Source organism: Lagopus muta, chromosome 10, assembly GCF_023343835.1.
Source record: "Lagopus muta isolate bLagMut1 chromosome 10, bLagMut1 primary, whole genome shotgun sequence".
NCBI lineage: Eukaryota > Metazoa > Chordata > Aves > Galliformes > Phasianidae > Lagopus > Lagopus muta.
In genome coordinates, this window is record NC_064442.1 from 4,400,563 (window position 1) to 4,412,803 (window position 12,241).

The following is a 12,241-nucleotide window of genomic DNA, read 5'->3' on the forward strand; positions in this document are numbered from 1 at the left end:
AGGAAAAAGTAATATGATTAGGACAATTTATATTTGTAACAGCTGTGAATGTGCTTGCTAATTCTTTGATAAGTTCTTGTTACCTTTCACTTCCCAAATGAATCTACACAAGTATAAAACATATTGGAGGCAGATGCTGCAGCAGATGAACGTGTTTGCCAACTGGTATTTTGTTTGGTTTGGGGATGTTTTTTGTGGTTGTTGTTTTTTGTTTTTTTTTTTTTTCATCCAGGTATTTTTAACCTATAACGTTACACACACCAAATAGTCCTTATTTCTAGCATACTTTATGCAACATTCTAGGACACAAATTAATACAACAACTCTCTTGATTTTTACCTTTCTTCTTCCATCTTCGTGTTAAGCCTCATCACACAGCCTTTACTCGGGTCAGTAATATCACTTACTCCAGTGGCACTAGAAAAAATAGCAATAAGGTTCAATAAGTAGAAATCATATCACACTTGAGCCAATCCAGTAAAGATTTGCTCTTGATCTTCCTAGCTCTAAAACATCATACTGGAATATAGTAAAACAAGAAAAACCTACTTTAAGACAACCAAATTTGAACCTGAGTAACTCACATACAGGAATTCAGCGCCTACACTGCTCCATTCATTCTTAGGGGTGACCAAATACCTGGAAACCTTTACGTTCACTTGTTACCTTAATTGTGTAGTTTTGTGGTTTGATACTCTCCTGTCACCCCAAGAACAGAATACTTTTCACTAGAAGTTAATTGAATATGGGTTTCAAGTTCTCTCTGATATTCACTTGTTTTACCCCTTAGAAGTCTGTAAGGGCATGAGTTAGTTGTTATTAAGCTGAAGAGTTAATTCACTTTTGTGGTCATCTTCTGACATTCAAAAGGAGTTGGTTGAGTGCGTAGTGAACACAGAAGAGGGCACCAACCTCATGCATCATTTTTACAGGTTGTTCTTATTTTTGAAATACATGAACGTACGCACATGTACATGCATGCATTTTTATGAGACCACGCATGTAAGCAAACAACAGTGTGATATAAAAAGACTGGAAACGTTTGGGAGCTCAAAAGCAATATCTTTCCCTCTAAGCTGCTTTATTACTGTCTTTTCCTCCCTCTTGGGCATGTGTTCAGCTGAGACTATGCCAAATTGGCAGTCATTTTCAAAATGCTTGGCAGGCCCATGATCCCTGGGAGTTTTCAGCTGACATCTTTCTCTCAACCAGTCTATGCAAGGGTCAGTGGGAGACCTGACTCTCAGGCCCTGGCTTGCTCTGGCTGTGTCATGAGTCAGGACCAATATAAATTAAAACCTTAAAGCCATACTGTGAAGGCATTCTTTACCCCCTGAGGTATTTTTTTTTCCCTGTGACAGATTGCCTTTCTACTAGTTTCCTATTTTTCTATTTGTGGATAATACATGTCCCTTTGAGGTGGAAAAAGGGAGAACCAGCTGGCTAAGAGAGAGTTAAACACCCACCAAATTTTTTCATATTTTTGGTAGATTTGTTGATGCTCAACAAGCAGTAGTGAAATAATAATAATACTAGGGGCTGCTTATCACTTACAAACAATAGTCCAATGACAATATTCACACTGACGGAAAAAATGGGAGCAGAAATTAATAGTGACAGTCCTGCAGGAAACAAGGAAGAAATTGGATACCAAGTTATAAAATACAGACTAACCCAATAGGCACATGCTGCTGTTATTATATTAATATTGTTAAAAATATCAAAGCACTTTAAAAATGGAATTGTACTGTAGGTAGATGGACAGTATTATTTCCACATTCTTTTAAATAGAAATTTTCACTTCTTGTTTGGCTTGAAGGCATGGATGTAATTTGTTGCTCAGAAATCACTAGCGGAATGCTGTGAAAAATAAGACTCGGGATTAAAGTCTTCCCATCTGAAGGACAGCATCAGGCTACACCGAGAGCTCTGTTATTAACAAAACCATCTGAGTCACTGCAGACATGGATTCCACTGATGTTGTTCAAAAGTGGGGTAGGCCATGTTTATTTAGTTAGTTAGAGAGCAGAGAGAGATTGTTTTTCCTCTGTGCAAAAATAAATGGAGAAAACCTAACAAAACTCACGTAAACAAAGAAATGCATATGAATCTCAAGAAATCTCACTTGCTGATGAACCTAATCCCACAGCACACAGGCACAATCCCTCTAACAAAAAAGTTGCTGGATGACTACATATAGATAAAGCGCACAAGATGAGCTCGAAAACACGAAGAAAAAGACCACAGTATGCTTACTGGCAACTAAGGGTGTGACTGCAGAAGCTGTTTTTTCTGCTGTGCTCATAGAGCACCCAGCATGGCGGAGGATGAGCCCTGACGTACAACAGAGTATGAATAACCACAGTGGACCTCAAAACAGTGGCACTGTTTTGTCTGAATTCAGGGGCTAGGCTTCAGATAATAGCAAGAGAGGGAACAGGGTGCCCAAGGGAGTGCGGAGGAACAGGACAGTCATACACGTAGCTCCTTCATCAGTCCCCACGTGGATGCAGTGAAAGGCTGCTGCCTGTTCTTCTCTCCCCTCTCAAATGTCTGTACCCTAGGCACGTGAAAGAGGCAATACAAACAAGGGCCTTCCCAGCTCAGCACAGAGCTGTGTGCCATCCTGATTCAACTGACCAAAAGAGTTCCTCAAAACCTACAAAGCAGCGTGCTCCATTGTCCCAAAGCCTGTTTTCACCCTTCTTTTTCATTTGATTACAAACAAAAATATCTGTTCTCTCAAAGTGACTTCAAGCAAAGTCACCAGCCTGTTTCTTTCAAGTGGGTTTCTTACTGCCAGTAATTCTGTTTTTAGTAACGATGTGTTTCCTCCCACTTCAGCTTTCTCTCAACACTCAGCGAGCCAGACTTCCATTTTCTACCAGACACCCAGCCTGGACTTAATAAGCAATGGGGGTAAAATATCCACTCTTTACATGTAGGGTATCCTGAGGTACATACAAGCATCGCTCTAAGATGTGATAAAGTAATCTAAAGCTGGGCCCAGCCTGCCAGTTCAGGTCTAAAGGGATTTGATGCAGTGTCAAAACCTTTGGCTCAGGAGGTCACCCTCTCTTCTTGCTTTTCTTATAACAAAGGCAGAGGGTTGTGGGGGGGAAGGGCTTCCTCTTCTTTTTTTTTTTATTTTTTTTCCTCTCTCTCTCTTTTTTTTTTTTTTTTTTTTTTTTTTTTTTTGTCTTGTGAATTCATCAACTGCTGTTTGTTGGGCAGCGGGTCTTTATTCAGCCTACTGAAACATTTTCATTAGATGGAGGCCTCTGAAGTGCGCTAGCGGCTGGGACCGCGCAAGTGCAAAATCTTAGGCCTCTCCAGAAGCCGGCTGATTGAAATCAGCACTGTGTCAGGGGCTGTCATATCTCAGAAAAGACATAAAACACACGGAAACATCAATAAGCAACAAGCCTCTGACAGCTCTGAGACATTCCAGCTGACAAGAAGAGAAAAGGGGTAAGGTTAGGGCTCATGGGGGATATTTAAAATGCCTAACAGCCAGCCGAAGTGTTGGCAGGCTTCAGGGAGGCCCAGAAAAGACAAGATAAAGTCTATCAGGTTATCACCTGGTTCGAGACGGATCCCTCGCAGCAAGGCCACGGGGATGAGACAATGATACAATGGCTTTTTTTTATTATTATTATTATATTATTATTTATTTTAGAACGTATCGGAAAACAGGCTGCATTTACACTGAGGTTACCCAGACAACGTTTGTGCGGGAGAAGATTAAAAAAAAAAAAAAAAAGACAAAAAAGGAGAAGAAATGTAAAAGAGAGAAGACAAAAAGAGAATCCTGTGAGTTAAAGAATTCTGCTTCCAGCTACCATGTACAGAAATCAAAAAGGATTAACAAGGTTTTTTTTTTTTTTTCATTTAATTTCCTGTACACCAGACGCTTTTGTTAAGAGATCAGAGATATTGCTATTTATTGAATTTTTAATATGATCTTTATTAAAAGGCAGCACACATGTTTGGTTTTCTATCTTTTTTTTTTTTCTTTTTTCTTTTTTAAACATATATGGGTATAAAAATCAAAGCACAGGAATGAACCATGGTTGTTTGATTTTGGTCTTTTCATATTACGGTGATTCAAACCTATTTAAATTTTAAAATAATAAAAACCCAGCCCACATGGAAATGGCTCCTCATCTTCCTTTCAACTCTGATCTATTCTGTAAAGTAAGCAATGGGCCCAGTGCATTATTTTGACCAATCAGATAATGAATTCTTCCCTTAGAGTTGGTTTAAGACCAAGAAATAATGTATATAGCCAAGTGAGAAGGGTTATCAGTAACATTTTTAGATTACAGCTACAGAACGTATTTTGCTGTGGAAGAACCAAGGTTGCTGGAGGAGAACCTGTAATGCTCACTCATTTACAGAACACACCAAACCATTCCTTCCAGTGACAACAGCAATAGCAATTCTGGCTTCCCCTTCCTTAAATGTTTGTTATGACAAAAATATGACAACTTCTTGAGGTTAGGCTAGTGCTAAAAATTAAGTAACATGATAACAAAAAAAAAAACATAACCTGATCAGAAGGCTTTACTCGCTTTTTTCTGCATCTCTATAGTTTTTGAACCCGTGACTATTTTCTGCAGTCATTTACAACACAGACCAAACTCAGAAATCGTGTAATATCCAACTTGATTCTTTGATATTCTGCTCATATTGGTGTAAATCCATAGGATCCAAATGAGTTTTATAGTATATGATTATTATTGTGATAGCATGAAGCCTGGAAGATTGAGGTTCAAATATTTTCCTCTGCTGGACTTAGCTGTGTATGACCTGTGAGCCACTTGGTCTTTTGACATAATCTGAAACTGGAGCTGATGGACCTCAGGAGTGAAGGCATCCACAAGCACTAGGACATCATGCTCAGTTTTCTTTTCTGGCAGGGCTTTCCCTTTCTGGCACACCAACAGGATTTCGTAGTGCCCATCATCCCATATTCCTCTGCGATAGACACTGTTGGGAAACTTCTCAGTAGCACTCTTAAAAATTTTGTTAACCACACGACAGAAATTCAGACAAACTAGAAGGAAATTACTTAAGCAACCACAAAGAGCCAGAAACTATCCTACACAAAGCTCTGGGGAAAGTCCAAAAACTAACCAGCAGATTGAGCATTTCTTCCTCTTATCTACAGGTTGCTGTTGCAAAGCATTATGAGCACAGACAATGGACTTCACCCCCCAAGATGTGAACTGAGAATAACTGTTCTTTTCTTTAGCACTTGCTTGTGAAAACAAATCAACTGTAAAATTTGAAATCACTGGATGAAGCATTGCACAATTTAGACAGAGAAAACACATACAGTCCTCTGTAAGGTCTCTAGCGATAAAACAAAAGGTCAGCATTGGTTTGAAGACCTTCTACTCCAGCATGGAGCAAGAGGCAAGGTCAGCAGAATAAATAATTAAAAAAAGACAGGCAGAGAGTACAGTAAAATGGATTTATGAAAAATATTCTACACTATCGTCACATCTGTGAAAGAAAATTAAAAGATATCAGCAGATCCTCCTTACAAAAGATACAGTTTTTCCTCAGTTTGTTGGAAGTACATATTCTGCTGGCTAGCATGGCACAAAGTTACAAACAGAAGAGGACGCTTATCACTCACATCCTTTTCATCAGCCTTTAAGATGAAAAGTACTCTTACAAAAGATGTCCAGAGCCTGAAGTGAGGACAACTCTTTTGACTGAACGCAGTATGTGTCAACCTGGACACCCTTTGACCCACCAGGTTATTTCTACTTCTGGCACTAAGAATTCCAGAGAGGAAACCTCATCTGTGCCTTCTCTTTTTAATGGAAAGCTGGACCTATACCTAACATCATAAGTAATTACTCACTGTATCAATAATTGTGAAGGATGGTATGTGGATCACAGATGGCCTGTGGGGAACAGCGGGCATAGATAGAATGGTCCAGGTGCTATTTGATGCTGGTAGGAGTTAGAGTCATCGCCTAGCTTGGCATGAAAGACTTTGTTAAGATTACAGGAGTGCAAAGGTGAGCTTTCATATGCTCTTGCACACAACCTCTTCTTTCTAAAAACCACCTGTACCTCAGCATCTTGCCAAAAATGTGAAGTGATATGGGCCACTGCATTTCTTTTTTTAATCCCCCTACAGATTTTTCTGACAAGTATTTCTCCGAGGGTAAATGGATTTAACTTCCCCGTGGAAACTAGTGTCTATAGTTCAAAATAAAACATGATGTCCATTTTCTCCCAGTACTTTAAGCAGGACCTTTGTTTCGGATACAGTGGTCAAAACAAGTTTCTCTCCTTTTACTGTAGAAAAGAATGCCAGGTTTACTTTTTTCTTCTTTTGTCCTTTCCTATTCTTCTGAACACATTTTTTGAAGAAAAAGGAAGATCAAACAAAAGTCTCCTTTTCCCTTGAGATAAAATAAATGGTACCAGGACTCCTTACTTCTTAAAAGAAGTCCAGAAGATGAACTTAAATACGCGAGGTTTTTGTTCCCCTGTCTAAAGACTCAGTCTGTGGAAGTTACACTGAAAAACTGCCAAAGAACCTTCTAAGACTGAAAAATCAGGTTCACTGATCACTTCCTTTTAAGTGTGTCTGGAAACCAGTGCTATTTTTGTGACTCAGACTGGAAACTGATTTCTTCTTAGTCTATTGATATTAGGCATTTAAAATCCCCTGGTATGATTTTGCCTGCTATGAGATACAGAGTTGCTTCTGACTGTAGGAATGAGAACCACTACTGAGCTGCTCAGAATCTCAAGTAGCTCAATTTGAGACTGCAGCATCACTGAACTCCAAGCTATTTCCAGGGAAGTATTTTTCATGAAAGTTTACAAAACGATGTACTGAAAAATTAACTTGGTAATTGAAAAGCTTACAAACAATAACACTAAAGAAGTGTGTTAAAATTTCAAATTTCCATGAGAAGGCAAGCTGAAGCATAACCACTGGTATCATAAGTGGGATATGCAGCATACTCAAAATAGTAATGCAGTTATGAAATGATTTCATTAGAATTCGCTAGCATGTTTCATTATTTATTAATTCAGGATAATAGACAGAAGGGCTTTTTCTCCATCTTTCCTTCAGTGCACTAGAAAGAACAGATTGACCACGTTGGTAATCAGTGTCTGGTATAAATGCCAAAATATAGTTAGGTCCCAGGGGAAAATGTACCATGGACATACCCAAGTTACTGCCTCCATTTTGGAGTGACTTGTCATGCACATCAGCAAAACTTCCAGGGATATTTCTATCACTTCTTACAGGAGTAGGAAATCTCTAGGACCTTTTGTCCCATAGAACGATATAAATTCTTTATCTTTTTAAGCACAGAGAGAGCCATTGTAAGGTATTGGAAGAGCATTCACGATTCCAGTGATGTATCCTGTCCCTCCATCACTCAGAAACAGATCTGTATTTTTAATGTGAAGTCAGTCTAGCTTTTCAAGTCATTCAGACTAGATAAAAATCCTATAAATTGTGATGAGAATAAGGAATGATAAGGGGTAACTTCCTGATAAGAGTATTAGCAACTCTTTAGTGAAGACTAAAGCAAAAATATATGGGCAGCAATTAGGAAAGAACCAAAAGCACATTATGGAAGCTTCCACAGATGAGTTCTATTTATGTGGTCATCTAGTCTACATTATCCAGTAAACACTTATATTGGAATTGACACAAGATGATTCATAAGGTTGGAAAAGACCTACAACATCATCTAGTCCAACGATCTCCTCATCACCATTGCCACCAATTTCCAGGAGGAATAGCTCCTCCTGCAAAAAGCTTAGCTCGGGACTTCACAGATCATTGCAACATTTTCTTGGCTTTGAGTGCAAACTCTGTCAGTCTTACTTGCAGCGCCATCTCTAGTGAGGTGAGCAGGATTTACTGTGCCTTAAAGTAATTACACACATCTCCAAAATCAGGAGAGTCCAGTAGCAATGAAAGTCCAATGAAGTGTCATGTTTACAGGTACGTGCGCTCATGCAGCAAAACAATGCTATCAGAATTGTGAAAGTATATTTTCCAGTGCACGTGCTGGGTATTAGTTTTCACAAAATCAGAGTATACCCTCCCTGAGCTGCCCTATGAAATCTGAGTGTATGTCATTATGTAGCACTTCTTGAAGAAACTTGCTAGGTTACAGCCAAAAAAAGCCACTCATCAAGTAGTGTGACTATCACAATTTGCGAGCTGCACTCACTGTCCTCTAGACTTTGATTTAAGGACATTATGAAACCATATAATTTTGATGTAGTCCTTTTATTCCCATGGTAATTTATGTCTGTGAGTAACCTTTTTATTTTGTCAGAGCCGTAACGCCAGGGTTGTTGCCTGAAGCTCTTGAGTTTGTTCTGATGAAATACTTTCCAAGTTTTTATCAGACAAATATGACCCATTATTTTATTTTATTTTTTTTTTTTTTTAAGAATTCCATGCAGGTTTTTCAAAAGAACTATTTTGCAGGATGCCTTTGGTGCTCTGGGTCCTCTGTTTGGAGAGAGATACCAGTGCATTCACACAGTGAGATCACAAGTTTGGGGACCAGTACAATTTATGCATCAACTGCAACCAAGGCCTGCAGATGATAGTTGGGAAACATCGTACTGGGAAGTAGCTGTAGTAAATGATAGCAACAAAAAGGAAATAAGAGGTGGAAAGGCTGGTAAACCAAAATTTATGGAAGGAGTCTTTATAATCTCCATCTCAGATGACTCCATCATCCAGCATATTTTAAAGCTCCTAATGCTCAGTCAGAGCAGAGAGCTCATGCAACAAACTGCAGACAGAAAACACAGAGCATGTATGAAATTAATTTGAAAATTAAGAACAAATGTACACTTTAAAATAATGTATAATTAGCCTTTTTTAATTCCCACTTCACTACCATTTAGTAAAAGGTGAAGTTCAATAAAATTAGCTGCTTTTATTCAACATTATTCAAATTAATTTGCATATTCAATTCCTTTAATAATTCCATGATACAGTAGGTTTCTTTTATCCAAATTTTAGAGCATATCTATGTAATAGTTATCTAAGACTGCAAGCACTGTTGCAAAATTCTGATAAATCCTGGAACAGAATATTATTAGAGGAAGAAAAGTCGTTTCATTATTGGCCATGAGAGTCTGATTATGCATCCCACAATGCAGTTAGGAGATAGAAATGCTTTTTCCTTTCAAAAAAAGGAGAGAGAAAAAGAAAGAGCCATAGGACCACTATACTAGATATCCCATTTCTCTAGCAAGAGTTTACTATCTCTAGAGAATCTGCTTCCAGTGTAATCTTTTGTTGCTCTTCATTATCTAAAACATCCAAGCCAAAAGCTCCTGTATCCTCTCCATCATTACAGAGGCATGAATATTTTCAATACTTCTCATACTTTAATTCCACTAATACAAAAAATCAGGCCTGTCTGTTCTATGTGAGAATACTTCATCACATCCTTTCATGGCAAGTACCACCAGTGCTATTTACCTGTTCTATACTCTGTTGTCATTACACTTAATCTCAACCAAGATTTCTATAGCAGGATCTTGTAATAAATTTCCCTTCCCGAAGGTAAAAAGCTGCGCCTACAAGCATTCAAGTAAATGACTCTTGATCCCAGTTGTGAACTGAGATATTTTGCTTCACAACATAAAGAGCCACTTCTAAGCCTAATAATTTTTCTGTGATCAGCACTAATGAAAATTTCACTTGTGCTCAATTGCAACAAAATAGAAATACGTGTTTACCATACATCTATCTGTGCATGATAACATAATGTTAATGCACACAGTTGGAGCACTAAATAAATGTCGTATCTAAAAGAAATCTGATGAGATTTACGTTGCAGTTTTTCCAGGATGTTCAGTCTTTATAAGTAAAGATTCTGGGGAAGTAAAAATTCCATTCACTGCACTGCAACCTCCCAAATTCTCATTAGGTCTGCTTACTGCATTGATGATAGTAGACCATGTAGATGAAAACAAAATTTGATTTTTTTTTTTTTTTTTCTTACAAGGAATTCTTAAGTTTCACATCATTCTGAGCCATCGTAACAGTCTGGGGGTTTTTGGTGCTTCCTCACATATAGCAATGATTCAAAAAGAGAGAAGATGGAAAATATCATTAAAAGCTTTTTTTCTTAATTCAAATTTAGTTTCTGAACTATTTCTTACCTATGATATTTTCATAAATAGACTTAGACAAATAACTGCAACAATCTGCACATTCCTAAGGATAGATCACAATGAATTTCTTCATTTGGAAAATGCCTAAAACTGATAAGGCTAATTTTTGCCTGTATTCCATCCAACAGCATATGCCCACCCTAACAATACCAGGCCATTATACAAACATAGTTTCATTATGCTGCCAAACTTGCCTCAAAGACTAATATTCAACTTTTCTAAGGTTTTCATAAGAACTTAATTTAATGTTTTCACATGCACAACATGTGTATGGTTACCAACTGATAACAAAACTAGTACCATTCATTAAGTATTGCTATAAATCTCTCCACTGAAATAGCAATAATATTGCCTCCCAGCAACCACAATAAATGTAATGCTTAATCTCTCTCTGTGATATTGTATAACTCTAGCCTGCAGCTAGACTTCCACTGTAGGTGGTACTGTAGAGGATAAGTCTGCAGTGACAGCACATGATGTGCTCCTCTTTTTCAGCAGACAGAAGTTCATGAGGTTTTCTTCCTTTCCAGAGAGAATCCAGGATTTAGAGAGGAATAACAAAGAAAACAGAATGAAAATTATTTAAGTGGAGCGCACAACTTTAGTGAGAACTCTAATGTTTTTAGATTTTTTCTCTAAGGGTGACTATTTATTCTGTGTCCCTTGAAACTTCACTATATCTTCACCTCGCTGGTTCTTTGGGGTCTTTGCTTTACCTTTTTCCAGCACAGTCAATGGTGTAACTACCACAGTGGTGTTCGTGAGAATTCACAAACATTTCTGCAGCGGTTGGATTTGGCCAAGGAAACAAAGACACAAACCTCCCCTTTTTTTTTTTTTTTCCCCTTCCATTGGGGTTTCCATTATCAGCTATCACAGAAATGATCAGAAGAATATTTACTATTTCTGGGAACCCTAATCCACAGAAAATGTCTTCCTTATTTAAATGCTTGTCCTTTGTCCATTACCACAGCTTCTATTTCTCACATGTTCTTATTTGACAGCATTAGGAAATTAAGGACAAGATTGCTCTGCAAGCAGGCATGAAAGCAGTCCTGCTTGGTTTGATGCATCCATGTGGATGCCAACATGCAGGGGTCCACACATAGGAGCTTCCAGCACCAACATTAAACAAGGCTTTGAAACTCCTCATCAGGATACCTTTATTCCCAAAGGAAAGGCCAGTCCTGTAGCACTCACCTCCCACAGGGATAAGGTGAGGGGGAAAACGGAGGAAGATGAGCGATTCTGAGCATCACTGCCAGGCAGCAGCCATCCCATGCAGGTGGCAGCACCACCAGGCATCCACATCAGTCCCACTTTGAGAAGCTGCCTCACTCCTCTCTGGCTTCCATTGGCTGAAGCTGGTGTGACAGCCAGCAGAGGACCTGGCTGAGGCCTCTGGCTGGCACTTCATGCCCTCTCTAAACAGGGGCTGTCACAGGTGCTCGCTCCCCCTCCCCAGCAGTCCTCTGTGTGTCAAGCTGTAATCCTGCCCTGCTGTTCCGCGTTTCTGAAAGCAAAGCTTCCTACCTTCTGCTTTGCTATTACCGTAGGTATGTAGCATAGGGCTAGATTTGACCTAAATTTGATTTACTCATTTTTCCAATGCTTTACAGGGTACTTAAGCCCTGGGTCAGCAAAGCACTTAATCACATGCTTAACCTTAAGCACATGCTTAAGTGCTTAATCAGGGCCTTGTTGCTATAAAAATCACAAAGCTATGACTCAATTTGAGCAACTGAGTTGGAAAACTGAGACCCCCATTCTCACTTATTTAACTTGACATAAATGTGGAAGACTAATTACTTATTTTAACCGTGTGTTTAAATACATTTTGGTTTGAGGCCTAATCTAGGAGTTTACATTACAATCTAGACAAATCTGAATACTGGGGTCCCTGTAGGATTAGCGGCTATTGAGAGAATCGTACACTGGATGTAGAAAACGATACATCTTTCTAAAGTCATTTTTTTTCCATATATTAATATTCTTCTAATTGTAGTGATTGATCTAACAGGAAAAAGGGACTGTCTTT

General features: G+C 38.6%; 1 long non-coding RNA gene across 1 annotated transcript in view; it reads right to left on the reverse strand.

Annotated features, from left to right (window-relative positions):
• Nucleotides 1-12,241, reverse strand: part of LOC125698145 (uncharacterized) — an 80,851-nt gene that overhangs the window by 13,289 nt on the left and 55,321 nt on the right. The window contains exon 2 of the long non-coding RNA XR_007379087.1: nucleotides 340-417. This is a non-coding gene — a long non-coding RNA (uncharacterized LOC125698145). The remainder of the gene's footprint in view (nucleotides 1-339; nucleotides 418-12,241) is intronic.